We start from the raw sequence: 16,504 nt of genomic DNA on the forward strand, positions 1-16,504 counted from the left end.
AAAAAAAAATCTCATTTATATGTAAATATACCACACTTTGTTTATCCTAGTTGATGGACATTGGGTTGTTCCAAACTACTTCATGGCTGTTATGGATAATGCTACAATGGACATCTGTTACAAAACTTCATGTGAACATATGTTTTCAGTTTTCTTGATTATATAATTAGGTTTGGAGTTGCTGGGTCATATAATAACTGTATGTTTAACCTTTTTAGGAATGGCCAGACTCTTTTCCCTTGTGAAGATGTAAACATTTTACATTCCTACCAACAGATTATGAGGGTTCTAGTGGAGATATCCTCACCAACACTTGTTATTATGTCTTTTTTATTATACTAGTCCTGTTGGGTATATAGTGATATTTCATTGTGGCTTTGATTTGCACTTCCCTGATGACTAATGACGTCAAGCATCTTTTTGGTGCATATTGGCCATCTCGTATATCTCATCTGAGAAATGTCTATTCCAATGCTTTGCCCACTTTTTAAATTGTATTGTTCTTTCTGTTATTGAGCTGTAAAGGTTCTTTATATATTCTAGATTTAAGTCCCTCAGCAGATAGATGATTTGCAAATATTTTCTCATATCCCATGAGTTGTCTTTTCACTTTCTTGGATGATACTCTCCAAAGCACAAAAGTTTGCCATTTTAGTGTCCAGTTTATCTTCTTTTTCATTTGTTTCTGTGTGTTCGGTATCTTATCTGAGAAACCATTGTGTAATCCTGTGTTTTCTTAGAGTCTTATACTTTTGGTTCCTACATTTAGGTCTTTGGTCCGTTTTAAGTTAATTTTTATATATGGTCTGAGGTAGGGGCCCAGCTTCATTCTTTTACAGATAGCTTTCTAATTGTCTCACCACGATTTGTTGGAAAGCCCATTCTTTCTCCATTGCATTGTCCTGGCACCCTTGTCCAAAACCAGTTGACTATAATAATGTATGGGTTTATTTTTGGACTCTAAATCTATTCAATGTATGTGTGTCTTTTTATGCCAATGCACACTGTTTCAATTACTATAACTTTGTAGTTTGTGAAATTGGGCAATGTGAGTCCTTCAACTTTGTTTTTCTTTTCCAGTTGTTTTGGCTATTTGGGATTCCTTGAATTTCCATATAAATTTTCCAGTCAGTTTGTCCATTTCTGGGGGGAAAAATGCAGTTGTGATTTTGATGGGAATTTACTGAATCTGAAAATAAATTTGAAGACTATTGCCTTTTTTGGGGATTTTTGGATGTTTTTTTTTTTTAAGATTTTATTTATTTTTTTGACAGAGAGAGAGAGAGATGGTGTAAACAAGAACACAAGCAGGGGGAGTGGGAAAGGGAGAAGCAGGCTTCCTGCTGAGGCAGGGAGCCCGATGTGGGCTGGATCCCAGGACTCTAGGATCATGACCTGAGCCAGAGGCAGACGCCTAATGTCTGACCCACCCAGGCGCCACCCGACTGTTGTTGTTTTAATAATAATAAGTCTTTTGATTCGTGGTCATGGAATGTCATTCCATTCATTTAAATCATGTTAGCTGCTTACAATGTTTTGTAGTTTTCCTAGTGTAAGTTCTGCACTTCATATATTAAATCTATTCTTAAATATTTTCTTTCTGATGCTATTGTAAATGGAATGGTTTTTTTTCATTTTCAGATTACTCATTTCAAGTGTATAGAAAAACAGTTTTTGCATATTGACCTTGTATCCTGCAAACTTGCCACACTCATTATTTTTTTAGTGGATTCCTGAGCATTTTCTAGATACAAAATCATGTCATTTACAAAGAGAGATTGTTTTTGCTTCTTCCTTTCCAGTCTGTATCTCTCTCGTTAGATTTTCTTGACTGATTTTTTTCCAGCTAGAACCTCTAGTACAATGTTGAATTGAAATGGTGAGAGTGGACATGCTTGTCTTGTTCCTTAAGCATTCAAGTCATTTGCCATTAAATGGCTGTGGAGTTTTTATATATGGCCTTTATCAGATTGAGAATATTTTCCTTTGGTCCTAGTTTGTTGACTATTTTCTCATCATTAAAGGCTTTGGATTTTGCCAAATCTGTTTTCTTTGTCTGTTTTGATGATAATGTGACTTGTCCTTTATTAATGTGTATTACACATTAACTGGTTTTCAGATATCAAACCAACTTTCTTTCTGGGATAAATCCCACTTGTTAGTAGTGTTATAGTCCTTTTTATGTGTTGCTGAATTTTTATTTGTTTCTGTATTGTTGGAAGACCTTTGCATCTATATTCATAAGGGATATTAGTCTCTAATTTTCTAGTGATAGCTTTGTTTTTGGTATCAGAGTAATAGGGCCACACAGAATGAGTTGGGAAAATGCCCTCCTCTTCTGTTTTTGTTCTTTTTGTGTGTGTGTGTGTGGTTTTTTGGAAGAGTTTATGAAGTATTGACATTTATTGTTTTTTTAAATGTTTTATATAATTCACCAGTGAGGGATACCTGAGTGGCTCAGTCGGTTGACTGCCTTCGGCTCAGGTCATGATTTCAGGGTCCTGGGATCAACTCCCGCATAGGGCTCCTTGCTTGGCAGGGAATCTGCTTCTCCCTCTGCCTGCTCTGCCTGCAGCTGTCCCTGCCTGTGCTCTCTCTCTCTCTCTCTTTCTCTCTCTCCCTCTCCGACAAATAAATAAATAAATAAAACTTAAAAAAAAAAATTCACCAGTGAAGCCATCAGGGCCCTGGCTTTTCTTCGTGAGTAGTTTTGTTTTATTTTGCTTTTTTTGTTCTTTTATTGCTAATATCTTGTTATAGATCTGTCCAGATTTCCTGTTTTTTCTTGAATCAGTTTCAGTACTTTGTGTGTTTCTAGAAATGTATCCATTTCATCTAAGTTATCTACTTTGTTGGCATTCAGTTGTTCATACTGTTCTCTTTTGATCCTTTTTATTTCTGTAAGCTTGGTATTAATGCACCTGTCATTTGACTTTTTCTTTTAAAGTTTTATTTATTTGACAGACAGAGATCACAAGTAGGCGGAGAGGCAGGTGTGGTTGGTGGGGGGAGCAGGCTTCCTGCTGATCAGAGAGCCCGATGCGGGGCTCGATCCTAGGATCCTGGGATCATGACCTGAGTCGAAGGCAGAGGCTTTAACCCACTGAGCCACCCAGGCGCCCCTGTCATTTGACTTTTTTTATTACAGTTTATGCAAATCAGGATCCAAATGCCAATTCATTGCATTTTAGTTATTTATTTGTCTCTTAGGTCTCTTTAGATTCCCCCCCCATCTCTTTTTCCTTGATATTTATTAATTGCAGATATCTAATTATTTATTATTTACTCTCTATATTTCCTACATTCTAGATGTTTCTGATTATATTCCTGGGAGTCTCTAATATATTCTTCTACCCCCTAGATGCCTGATAATACTGTATGGTGTATTCTGATTCAGGTTTGGGTTTTTTAGCAGAACTACTCCATACATCCATCAGGAGGCACATAACTTCTAATTTTCTGTTTGTGAAGTTAGCAATAATTAGTGACCATTGCCTAAGTTTGTTGTTACAGTGGAATAGTTCAATTGAAGGCAGAGTAAATAAAGCAGAGTAAGTGGGAGTACCCATCAATCCAGAGTATGTGGGACCCTAGCTAAACATCTTTACCAAGTTATCTTTCCTCTTTGGGCCTCAGTGTTCTTATCTACAGAATGGGGGCACAACCTGTAAAGGACCAAACACTGAAGTAGTGAACTTAATCTCTAGCAGATATAATATGGGTGCATTAAAAGGATCCATCACAGGCACCTCGGTGGCACAGTTGGTTAAGCGTCCTGCTCTTGAGTTTTAGCTCAGCTCATGATATCAGGGTTGTGGGATTGAGCCCTGTGTCAGGCACCATGCTCAAGTGGGGAGTCTGCTAGAGATTCTCTCTGTCTTTCTCTCTCTCTCTCTCTCTCTCTCGCTCTCGCTCTCGCTCTCGCCTGCCTCCCCCCACCCCTGCACCTCCTAGCTCTCTCTCACTCTATCAAATAAATAAGTATTGAAAAAACAATAATAAATAAAAAGGATCCATTAACATTGTATTTATTCTTCCCGTCTCACACTACTTGGGTTCATTTCAAAGCCAGAGTTTGTCAATTATTAAATCCAATCATGTTTGTAACAAAGTCAGTTAAAATCGTTGTAAAAGCAGGGAGATTATGGCAGAAGTCTTGGTTCCTGGATTCTAGTTCTGGCTGTACCTATTCTCAGCTCGTCACATTCTGTCTCTTTATTCACAAAATAAAACATTATATTAGTGTTCTGTAAAGGCCTATTGGCTTTATGATTCTATGTCTTTTGGTGATTTTTCCCCATGTTTTTGAGGATGATATTTTTATTAATATTTTCACCCCTACCTGTTTTTATCTGTTTTCTGATCATATTCTACTCAGCAACTGATCGACGCGTACCTGCCCTAGGTTATCGGTTCATGTATGAGATGCATCTTTGGCATAGAAAACTTTCTCGAAGTAAATACATCAAAATATTAGCAAGTGAGTATCTGTGGGTGGTAAAATTGTTGGTCATTTTTAAAACTTATGTCTATATTCTTCATTTTATTTTATCAACATAATGTTTTTGTAATTTTTTAAGTCATTCTTAAAAGATTCAATAGCGTATTTTTGATAACATGTCCTAATGACCAAATCACCAAACTCTAGGTAAGATTTCTTTCTCTTCCTATGATTTCATTAGGCAATATCTCCCACTCTAAGTTAGTCTAAATGCTTTAGTATTAGATACTTAAATTTAATTAGATGGCTTTACTTAATGTTCAGTAATCTCGGTGAAAAAATAGCATATGACTACAGAAATTAAAATTCAAGAAGAATAGCAGCAGTGCATGTTGTTATCACCCTTCGTAGCCCATATGGAATCTGAATTTGTGCTACTTGGGAAACTTTGTTAGAGAAGTGGTATGTTACAGAAATATTTGGGCAGAGTCAGGGTGTGTCTTTTGTATGTGATGAAAACAGAAGATCAGAAACTAGTTTGCTAAATTGTGTTCATAACCACTCCCTCTCTCAGTACTTAACTTACCTAGTAAGTATCACCCACTGAAAGAAACGGGACAGGTGTCTGACTTACCTCTCAAGGGTTTCCTCACCTGGCAAGGTTTTATGCTGCCCATAAGCCCATCTTTAAACACCTTAGTGGCAGTTACTGGAGAATGTGCCCTTATAGCCATCCACTCACTGTGTGACCTAGACAAGTCACTTAACCTAGTCACAAGCAGCAAGGTCATTTCATCTTTAATGAAGAGGATAGTTCCAGTTTGCAATATTGTCACAACTAGTGAAATTGACATTAGAAAAAACGTATTTCTCGTAACAAAGGCTGTATGAAAGTCACCGTTTTACCATCAGAAGCATGACAAATCTGGGTGGTTCTGTGAATAGCTCTGATGCAGAACAAATAATTAAATAGCCCTTTAAACATTACCTGTTGCCCAATGTGTTGTAATTCAGATCTGTTCAGGCTTATTGAAGACAATTCCTTACCCTTGGTAAGAACAAAGGGCAAATGCCGAAAAGGAAATAACCTGACATATTTGTCAGTAACCTAACTGTTTGGGGATGTCAGCTCCCATCAGTGAGGAGTCTGAAGCAACTGATCCATGCCAATTCACAGATGGACGCACCAGTGGCCTGATCAACCCATCCAAATGCAGAGAACCATTTTGAGACCTTCGAAACCAGGTGAAGTACTTCTATTTTTACATTATCTAATAGCCTCTCCTTTGCCAGAACTTGACCTGCCCCTGGGTAGACATAGCTAGAAAGATACAGTTTTTACACTCAAGGAAGTCAGTTTAGTAAGGAAAACAAATTACTATATAGTTACAACAATATAACACGAAACACGAAAGGGGTTACTTAGCAGGTGTGGGTAGGTCAAGGAAAGCTGAGGAGGAATGAAGGGAATGCTCTTGAGCTAAACCAAACAAAACATTGAAAATCACCCTTATGACATTCAGTCTCAGAACCAGAATGATGATTTAGACTAGTTCCCATTTGGATAGGGTTTATTTTTTTCTAATAATTTCAAGCAACTCTAAATCTTTCCTAAACTGAGTTTCATAGATAATATTTCCCAAAATGGGCATATTCTGACATGTGGGCCATCACATACACACGCATACTTCACAGTCATGCAGCAGAGTGAGAACAAGCTCATTAGCTGGGCCAGAATATGTAAACGAAACTGCCCCACTGTGTCTGCTTTAACAAAATAACAGATCCCTGCCTGTATTTGTTCACTTGTATTTTTTTTTAAAGATTTTTTATTTATTTATTTGACAGAGAGAGATCACAAGTAGTCGGAGAGGCAGGCAGAGAGAGAGAGAGAGAGGGAAGCAGGCACCCTGCTGAGCAGAGAGCCCGATGCGGGACTCGATCCCAGGACCCTGAGATCATGACCTGAGCCGAAGGCAGCGGCCTAATCCACTGAGCCACCCAGGCGCCCCTGTTCACTTGTATTAAGGATAAAATAATTCCAGCTATGTATTGTAAATTGCAGAGTATGCCTGACTGTCACGCATGGGAATCTGTGCTCCTCCAGAATTGCACAATTGTGTTTCTTCTATTTTTGTTTTTGCCACATTAATTATATCATGTAGGACTTGAAATAAAGGTGGAGTCTGTCACTCTGCCAGCTTACAGTTTAAAATTTAAATGGTGCATTAAGAAATCAGCAGATTTTTAAATTATTTATAAGATTTGTGTTTGCCATATTTCCTAGTTGGTGTTATTTATTTAGAGTTTCCTGTTCCTGGATGAAATTCTCTTGCCTTCTGCTGTTTACAATAGCTCAAGTCCTATTTCTCCTTTTTGATCATCTCCTTATATTCATGCCCTATTTTCCAATTTTCTTTATTGCTTCAGCTAATGTCTAAACCAATCATAGCATCCACAATATTAGTTGTTTACAGTCACTACACTAAGATCCCCAAACATATTTGGATTTTCTTAATTCCCAAAATTTGCCTTTGCTCATGCATGAGTTAGCTGTGTAACTCCCCTATGAACGTCTCTCTCTCATGCATTCGGCTACACTGCATTTCCCTGCGTCACCTACCACACTGCACTGGCATTCTGAGTCATCTGGGATCAGGCACCCTCCCTGCTATTAACTGTGTAATATTTAAATTCCACTTACCAGTCTCCTTTTGAGTTCAAATACCACGTGAATTAAACTGACTGTATGTAGTTGCTTTCAACCTGTAATTCCTGATTGTAACAGGTAGTTGCTGGCTCCTGAAACTAACAGGTTTGACTAGAAGTTGACAGTTCCTACTCCCACAGAACTATATATTTTACATTTATATGAATTGAGAAGGTAAAATCATACCTTTCTTATCAGTCAGGACTTTTTGTTCATTGATAACACAATATCTTTTTTTTTTTAAAGATTTTATTTATTTATTTGACAGAGAGAGATCACAAGTAGGCAGAGAGGCAGGCAGAGAGAGGGGGGGAAGCAGGCTCCCTGCGAGCAGAGAGCCCGACATGGGGCTCGATCCCCGGACACTGAGATCACGACCCGAGCTGAAGGCAAAGGCTTCAACCCACTGAGCCATCCAGGCACCCCCACAATATCTTACTTTAAACAAAAAGTATTTGCACCTTACCTCAGAAAATAAATTCGATTCCTCTTAGTGCCAACCAAGGGGAAAGTCAGAAAATTTTATGACATAGAGACTACCAGCCACTTAAAGGCATTTACCAGACAACTGCTGGTATAGATTACAAAGACAATGCTAATCTATACCTAAATGAGAAGCCAGGACATTTGCCTAGTGGCAAGTGGGAAATTTGACTTTGTATTTTCAACTTGAGCATATGACAAATATAGCTTTCCTAAAAGTTGTCCAGGGATTTGAGATCACCAGGATTTATCCATCCTGCTTGGTGGAAATGGTCAAGGAGAAGAATTGCAGCAAGGAATGTCTTGACAAAGCCTCAAAATCTGCCTTAGGATCCTGGAAAGTTGGATCAAGAAAGTACCTTAGAGATCATTTCATCCATCACGTTTGTTGGACTGTGAGAAAACTGAAGTCCACGGTAATGAAGAGATTCACGTAAAGTCTGGCACTCCTGGTTAGTGACAAATTAAGAACTAGACCTGGATAATCCTGCCCCAAAATTTTAGTAGTCTGAAAGCCAGCTGGCAAGGAAATTTGAACTCTCTAACAGAAGGTAGCCTATATCCAGCTCCTGAACTCCCCCTTCTCTGAAAATTAGGCAAACAGGTTGGAATATTTTGAAAACACTGATTATAAAGTGGGAAGACATTTCTGTACAGACTTGCTAACTGGAAGTAAATCTTTGGCTTCCCCAAGACGAAGGAGAGTCTTAGTCATGAGGTTAAAGTTAAAAACTGATTGTGTCACCAGCCTGAGAGCAGACAACATATTTTAGAATCAGTATGATGAAATTAGAATGGAAGGAAAGAGTTTACAGAAGCTTTTGAGGGCTATCTCACAAGAGTGTGAGTTATTTTGTATTTTTGTTTGCATTTAACAAAGTATCGGGCATACAAAAAAGAATACAGGGCCACCCGAGTGGCTCAGTCAGTTAAGCATCTCTGCCTTCGGCTAAGGTCATGATCTCAGAGTCCTGGAGTCCAGCCCCGCATCTGGCTCCTTGCTCAGCGTGGAGCCTGCTTCTCCCTCTGCCTGCTGCTCCCCATGTTTGTGCGCTCTCTAGCTCGCTCTCTCTCTCTCTGCCAAATAAATAAATCTTAAAAAGTATAGAAACTGTGATGAATTTTTGTTTTTCCTATACATAAATGTATACGTAAGTGATATTTAGTAGTGTAAGTGCTATCGTATATATATCTTTCTACAACTCACACCCTCCCCTTTCTATCTCAATACTATGCTTTTGGGATACATCCTATAGAAAAGAAGATAGCTGGAGTGTTAACTTATTTTTAAGTACTCTGTGGTATTTCACTATATAAATGTTTTGACATTTATCTAATCTATTAATGGACATTCAGTGAGTTTCGTTGTGTTTGATTTGCTGGGACTTTTTTGATCTATATAAACATTTTTTCCACGATTTTATTTATTTATTTATTTGACAGAGATAGAGAGCGAGCACAATGGCAGAACAAGCAGATGGAGAGGGAGAAGTAGGCTCCCCGCTGGGCAGGGAGCTCGATTCGGGGCTCAATCCCAAGACCCTTGGATCATGACCCAAGCCAAAGGCAGACGCTTAACCGACTGAGCCATCCAGGTGCCCCACTGTATAAACATTTTTATAAAACTATTGATGCTTATGGGCGCCTGGGTGGCTCAGTGGGTTAAGCCGCTGCCTTCGGCTCAGGTCATGATCTCAGGGTCCTGGGATCGAGTCCCGCATCGGGCTCTCTGCTCAGCAGGGAGCCTGCTTCCCTCTCTCTCTCTCTGCCTGCCTCTCTGTCTACTTGTGATCTCTCTCTGTCAAATAAATAAATAAAATCTTTAAAAAAAAAAAAAAACTATTGATGCTTGTATGTGTAAGTTTCTTAGTGACATTTATGAGGTCTTAGCACATGCATATCTTCAGCTTGACAAAAAGATCTCAGAAATAACTGTTAGAACATGAGAGTGTCCAGTACTAGCACTATATATTTTCAGAGTTTTAATATTTTACTAATTTTTAAGAGTCTAAAATGATATTTCCTTATGGTCTTAATTTGTTTTCCTGATTCCTCATGGGACTGGGTGTTTTTCCATGTTTTCACTGGCAATTTGGATCTCCTTTTCTCCCTGGGTCCCTTTTCAGATAAATGCTTTATTTTTTTATTACTGATTTTTAGAAATTCTTCTATAGTCAGGATATAAACCTTTCATAGCTATATGCAACCAATATCTTCTCCTCTCATCTGGAATTTGATTTTTTACCTTTTTGTTACAGTGTCTTTTTTTTTTTTTTTTTTAAGATCTTATTTATTTGTCAGAGAGAGAGAAAGGGCACAAGAAGGGGGAGCAGCACACAGAGGGAGAAGCAGACTCCCCATTGAGCAAGGAGCCTGATGCAGGGCTCCATCCCAGGACCCTGGATCATGACCTGAGCTGAAGGCAGATGCTTAACTGACGGAGCCACCCAGGCAACCCATTTTATGGTATCTTTTTATGATCAGGTTTATCAATCTTTTTTTCATTGATGAATGCTTATTATTTCTTCCTAAATAAGAAAATATGTCCCCACTCCAAGGTAATAAGGATGTTCTCTTGTAGTTCATCTAGGTTTTTTAGGTTTGGGTTTTTTACAACCTTTAGGGCTTCTATACATAGAGAATTTACTTTTTGGTTGTGATGTAAGGTAGGTAGTGAATTTTTTCCAAACTGACAACCAGTTATTTTAAAACCTGTTATTGAAAATGCCATCCTTTTCCCACAGGTGGGTAATGGCACTTTTGATTTATATTTTAGATTCTCTTTTGGTTCTCTCAGGATATTTTTTTCATCCCTGTGCCTTAATGCACATCTTAATCACTATATCTTGATAGTAAGTTACAATATCTGGAAAGGAGGGCTGCCTGTCTGGCTCAGTCGGTTAAGCATCTGCCTTCGTCTTGGGTCCTGATCCCAGGCTCCTGGGTTGGAGTTCCACATGAGGCTCCTTGCACAGCAGGGAGCCTGCTTTTCCCTCTGCCTGCCACTCACCCTGCTTGTGGTCTCTCACTCTAACAAATAAATAAAATCTTTTTTTAAAAGTCTGGAAAGTAAGCCCCTGCCTGTCAAGTAAACACAGTGGGAGCTAGCTATATTTGAGCTATCTCTCTTGAACAACCCCTCCCCCTCCCCCCGAAAAAGAGGATGCATACTGCAAGAAAGAAAATCCAGAAGGAGGCTAGCGGATGTGCCAGTGGGCAGTCAGTGGCAAAGCTGGAATCCTGGAACTGGAGATTGATATCCTGTACCAAGGGGAACTGTGGTCTGTGCAGATCTGTGGGGGCCTCCTGAGAGCTCACACGGTGCTTGCTTTGGCAACACAGATACTAAACTTGGAACAAAACAGAGAAGATTAGGGGCGCCTGGGTGGCTCAGTGGGTTAAGCCGCTGCCTTCGGCTCAGGTCATGATCTCGGGGTCCTGGGATCGAGTCCCGCATCGGGCTCTCTGCTCAGCGGGAAGCCTGCTTCCCTCTCTCTCTCTCTCTGCCTTCCTCTCCGTCTACTTGTGATCTCTCTCTGTCAAATAAATAAATAAAATCTTTAAAAAAAAAAAAAAAAAAAAAAAAAACAGAGAAGATTAGCATGGCTCCTGCACAAGGGTGACACTCAAAAAAAGAGTTCACACATGTGTCCCATGCGAGGTCCAGACTTTGGACACCTGCCCACAGAAAGCACTGTGAGCACACAGTGTTACGAAGTAAAACAACAGCTACCACAGAGAATTCCAGTTGCTCCCAGTGCAGTAAAAAGACATTTACTCTGAAAATGAAGTTAAAACAATTCAACTTCTAATAGCATCAAGAATAAAATACTTAAAGGGGCACATGGGTGGTTCAGTGGGTTAAGCATCTGCCTTTGGCTCAGGTCATGATCCCAGGGTCCTAGGATCGAGTCCCACATCGGGATCCCTGCTCAGCAGGGAGCCTGCTTCTCCCTCTTTCCACCGCTCCAGCTGCTTCTGCGTGCGCACGCTTGCTCGCTCTCTCTCTGTGTGTCAAATTAAATACATGTATTTTTTTAAAGATTTTATTTATTTGTTTGACAGAGAGATCACAAGTAGGCAGAGAGGCAGGTGGGGGTTGTGGGGCGACGGGGAGAAGAGAGCCCAGTGCAGGGCTTGATCCCAGGACCCTGAGATCATGACCTGAGCCAAAGGCAGAGGCTTAACCCACTGAGCCACCCAGGCACCACAATAAAATATTAAAAAAAAAAAAGTAAAATATTTAGGAATGGATTTAACAAAAGAAATAGAAGACTAATACTGAACATTGTTGAAAGAAATTAAGGAAAACCTAAATAAGTGGACCAGAAGTTTTAATGTTGTTAACATACTCTTCGGGGCACCTAGGTGGCTTAGTCAGTTGAGTAAGAGATGGCTCTTGGTTTCAGTTCAGGTTATGATCTCGGGGCCAGGGATCAAGCCCTGTTTTGGGCTCCCCACTCAGTGGGGAGTCTGCTTGAAGGATTCTCTCTCCCTCTCCCCCCACTCACACACACTCTCTCTCTCTCTCTCTCTCTCTCTCTCTCTCAAGTAAATAAATAAATCTTGGCGGGTGGGAAAGCTCTCCAAGGAAAGGAAAAGTGAATTGGGGGAAGTCAGAGGGGGAGACGAACCATGAGGGACTGTGGACTCAGAAACAAACTGAGGGTTTCAGAGGGGAGAAGGGTGGGAGGTTGGGTGAGCCTACTGGTGGGTGTTAAGGAGGGCACAAACTGCATGGAGCACTGGGTGTGATGCATAAACAATAAATCTTGGAACACTGAAAAAATAAAATTAAAAAAACAAAAAAATTCCAAAATGATCTACAGATTCAGTACAGTCCCTATCAAAACCTCAACTGCCACCTTTGTAGAAACAAACACAGTGATCCTACAATTCCTATGGGAGTGCAAAGGACCAAGAGAAGTCAAAACAGGACCAAGAGAAGCCAAAACAATCTTGGAAAAAAAGAACAAAGTTGAAGGACTGACAGTTTCTGATTTTTGAAACTTACTACAAGGCTACAGTAATCAAAATAGAGTGGTACTAGGGCACCTCGGTGGCTCATTTGTTAAGTGTCTACCTTCGGCTCGGGTCATGATCCCAGGGTCCTGGGATCAAGCCCCGCATTGAGCTCCCTGCTTGGCGGGAAGACTGCTTGTCCCTCTCCCACTCCCCCTGCTTGTATTCCCTCTCTTGCTGTTTTTCTCTCTCTGTCAAACAAGTAAAATCTTTAAAAAAAAAAAAAAAAATAGTGTGGTACTGGCTAAGGATAGACCAGTGGAATACAATTAAGTATCAAGAAATAAACCCCTGCATCTACAGTCAATTGATTTTCGACAAGGAACCACAATAATTCAATGAGGAAGGAATAATTAGTCTTTTAAACAAATGGTAGTGGAACAATTGGACAGCTATGTATAAAAGAATGAAGTTGGACCCTTTCTCCACACTGTATATAAAAAATGATGTGAATCTAAAACTGCTCATAAGAAAAAAAAAAGGACTCTAAATAGATCAAAGACCTACATGTAAGATCTCAACTGTAAAACTCTACAAAGAAAACATAAGATGGGGTGCCTGGGTGGCTCAGTCCTTAAGTGTCTGCCTTCAGCTCAGGTCATGATCCTAGGGTCCTGGGATCAAGCCCCGCATTAGGCTATCAACTTGGCAGGAAGCCTGCTTCTCCCTCTCCCATTCCTCCTGCTTGTGTTCCCTCTCTCACTGTCTCTCTCTGTCAAATAAATAAAACCTTAAAAAAAAAAAAAAAGACCTAAGAAATCTTAAATGTCCTTATCCTTAGATTAGGCATTAGTTTCTTAGATATGACACCAAAAACAGGCAACAAAAGAAAAAAAAAGGATGAATTTGATTAAAATGTTAAAACTTTCATGCTTCATAGGACACTAGTAAGAAAGGGAAAAAGAGGGCGACTGGGTGGCTCAGTTGGTTAAGCAACTGCCTTCTGCTCAGGTCATAATCCTAGAGTCTCAGGATTGAGTCCCACATCAGGCTCCCTGCTCAGCAGGGAGTCTGCTTCTCCCTCTGACCCTCCTCTCATACTCTCTCTCTCTCAAATAAATAAATAAATCTTTTTTTAAAAAGGAAAAAATAACCTAAGAAAAGGAAGAAAATATTTGTAAATCCTACATCTGATAAATGTCTAGTATCCAGAATATTTAAAGAACTCTTAGGACTCAATAATAAAAAAAACAAGTAACCTAATTTTAAAATGGGCAAAGGATCTGAAGAGACATTTCTCCAAAAAAATATTTAGATAGCCAGTGAGCCCATGAAAAGATACTTAATATCAGTAGTTACTGGGGAAATGGAAATCAAAACCACATTGAGAGGGGCACCTTGGGTGGCTCAGTCCGTTAAGTGTCTGCCTTTGGCTCAGTTCATGACCCCAGGACCCTGGGGTGGAGCCCCACGTCAGGCTCCCTTCCAAAGCTTTCCCTCTCTCTCTGCGTGCCCCTCCTCCTACCTGTGCTCTCTCTCTCTCTTTCTGCCAGATAAATTTTAAAAATAGATAGATAGATAGATACCACACACACTAAAATGTCTATAATTTAAAAACAGAAAAACAAAACCAGGGGCACCTGGGTGGCTCAGTCAAGTGTCTGCCTTCGGCTCAGGTCATGCTCACAGAGTCCTGGGATCAAGACCCACACCAAGCTCCCTGCTCAGTGGGAAGCTTGCTTCTCCCTCTTCCACTCCCCCTGCTTGTGTTCCCTCTCTCTCTGTCAAATACATAAATCTTTTTAAAAGAAAATAATGATTTAGGCTCAGGTCATGATCTTGGAGTCATGGGATCAAGCCACACATTAGGCTCGGCACTCAGCAGAGAGTCTGCTTAAGATTCTCTGTCTCCCTTTGCCCCTTCCCTCTGCATTCTCTCTCTTGCTCGCTCAAATAAATCTTTAATAATAGTAAAATAAAATACTAGCAATGCTGGACAATGGTATAAGAAGATGAAAAGAAATAAGCAATATAAGGATTGGAAATAAAGAGATAAGCTATCATTTTGTGAAAAACAATATGATCAACATAGAAGAATCAACAAAATTAACAAATTATTGCAGCAGGTTGGATGTACCACATTTTACTCAATCTGTCCCCTAATAATGGGAATTTGAACTGATCTTTTGCTATTCAGTTGTGCCATATGAATAATTCTGTGCACAGGTTGCTATCTGTTTGTGGGGGTAAGCCTTCAGGGTAAGTGCCTGGAAATGGTATTGCTAAATCAAGAAGTAAAGGCATATGAAATGTTGTCAGCCAGATTCTCTCCAAATTGTTGCAGTATTTTGTACCCCTTACATTAACAATATAAGAGTGCCTATTTCTTCACAGCCTTAACAACAAAGTCAGACATTTGTATTTTTGTCCATCTGATAAGTGAAAAGTGATGTTGGCATCTTATTGTAGTTTTCATTTACATTTTATTAATAAATGTGATTGAACATCTTTTTCTACATTTAGAGCTGTCTTTCCTTGTCTGTGCTGTTTACTCATTTTTGTATTGAGATTTTGCTAATCAGTTTTTAATAAGCTTTGTTACTTATAGTTAAAAAAAAGAAGGGAGGGGTGCCTGGGTGACTCAGTGGGTTAACGCCTCTGCCTTCGGCTCAGGTCATGATCCCAGGGTCATGGAATCGAGCCCTGAATCCGGCTCTCTGCTCAGAGGGGAGCCTGCTTCCTCCTCTCTGCCTGCCTCTCTGCCTACTTGTGATCTCTCTCTGTCAAATAAGTAAATTTAAATAAAATCTTTTAAAAAGTAAAAATAAAAGAATGGAACCTGAATGTCTACAATAAAGAGGTGGGTTAATTAAATTATTCTGTGTCCATACTGTACATAGTATTCTAGTGGAATACTATACAGCTAGGAAAGATCAAAGTTGGTTACATGTGCTTCTAACAGAAGATCTCCTCACTACACTTTAAAAAAAAAAAAAAAAAAAAAACAATGTTTAGGGGGCATCTAGGTAACTCAATCAGTTGGGCGTCTGCCTTTGGCTCAGGTCGTGATCCCCAGGGCCTGGGATCGAGCCCCATGTCAAGCTCCCTGCTCAGTGGGGTGTCTGCTTCTCCCTCTCCCTCTGCCCTGCTCATGCTCCCTCTATCTCTCAAGTAAATAAACCTTAAAAAAAAAAAAAAGAAAAGAAAAAAGCAATGTTTAGAATAATTTCAATACTGTGATCCCCTCTGTGAAAACGATAAGGCTATATATATAAAGCCATACATGAGAAACTTATGTTTTCCACAGGGAAGTTTGCTGAGGGTTGAGGATGAAGAGAAAGAGGTTTTTGTTTTGTTTTGTTTTGTTTTCATTTTATAGCCTTTATTATTGCAAACTCTGAGCCTCCACTCCAGACCTACTAAAGCAGAAACTGGAGATAGGCCAGGCACTCTGTTTTATCAAACCCTCCAGGTGATTTTGATGCATGCTCAAGTCTAGATCAGTGCTACTAAGTATGGCCCTCATGCCAGCAGCAGCATCACCAGGGAGCTTGCTGGAAATGCAGATTCATGAGCCTCTAGCCTGAACTCCTAATCAGAATCTCTGGGTGGGGCCCAGGAATCTGATTTAAGAAGCTCTCCAGATGATTCTGATGCACACAGCTGTCTGGGAATCACTGCTCTAAATTGCTCTCAAAGTTCAGCTCTCTCTTTTTTTTTAAGTGAAAATTAGTTTTAAGAGAAGAAAAAATAATTCCATGTTCATGAGTTTCATTGAACAGACTAGGCCTTACTTTATCTTTTCTCACCTTATGAGTAACACAAGTACATTTAAACGAGTAGATTTTGTGGAGCGCCTGGGTGGCTCAGTCGTTAGGCATCTGGCTTTGGCTCAGGTCATGATCTCA

General features: G+C 39.8%; 1 pseudogene; it reads left to right on the forward strand.

Annotated features, from left to right (window-relative positions):
- The first annotated feature begins 11,207 nt into the window (after nt 1-11,207).
- On the forward strand, nt 11,208-11,285 carry LOC125096628 (uncharacterized; annotated as a pseudogene).
- Nucleotides 11,286-16,504: the final 5,219 nt, after the last annotated feature.

This window comes from Lutra lutra, chromosome 3, assembly GCF_902655055.1.
Source record: "Lutra lutra chromosome 3, mLutLut1.2, whole genome shotgun sequence".
Taxonomy (NCBI): Eukaryota; Metazoa; Chordata; class Mammalia; order Carnivora; family Mustelidae; genus Lutra; species Lutra lutra.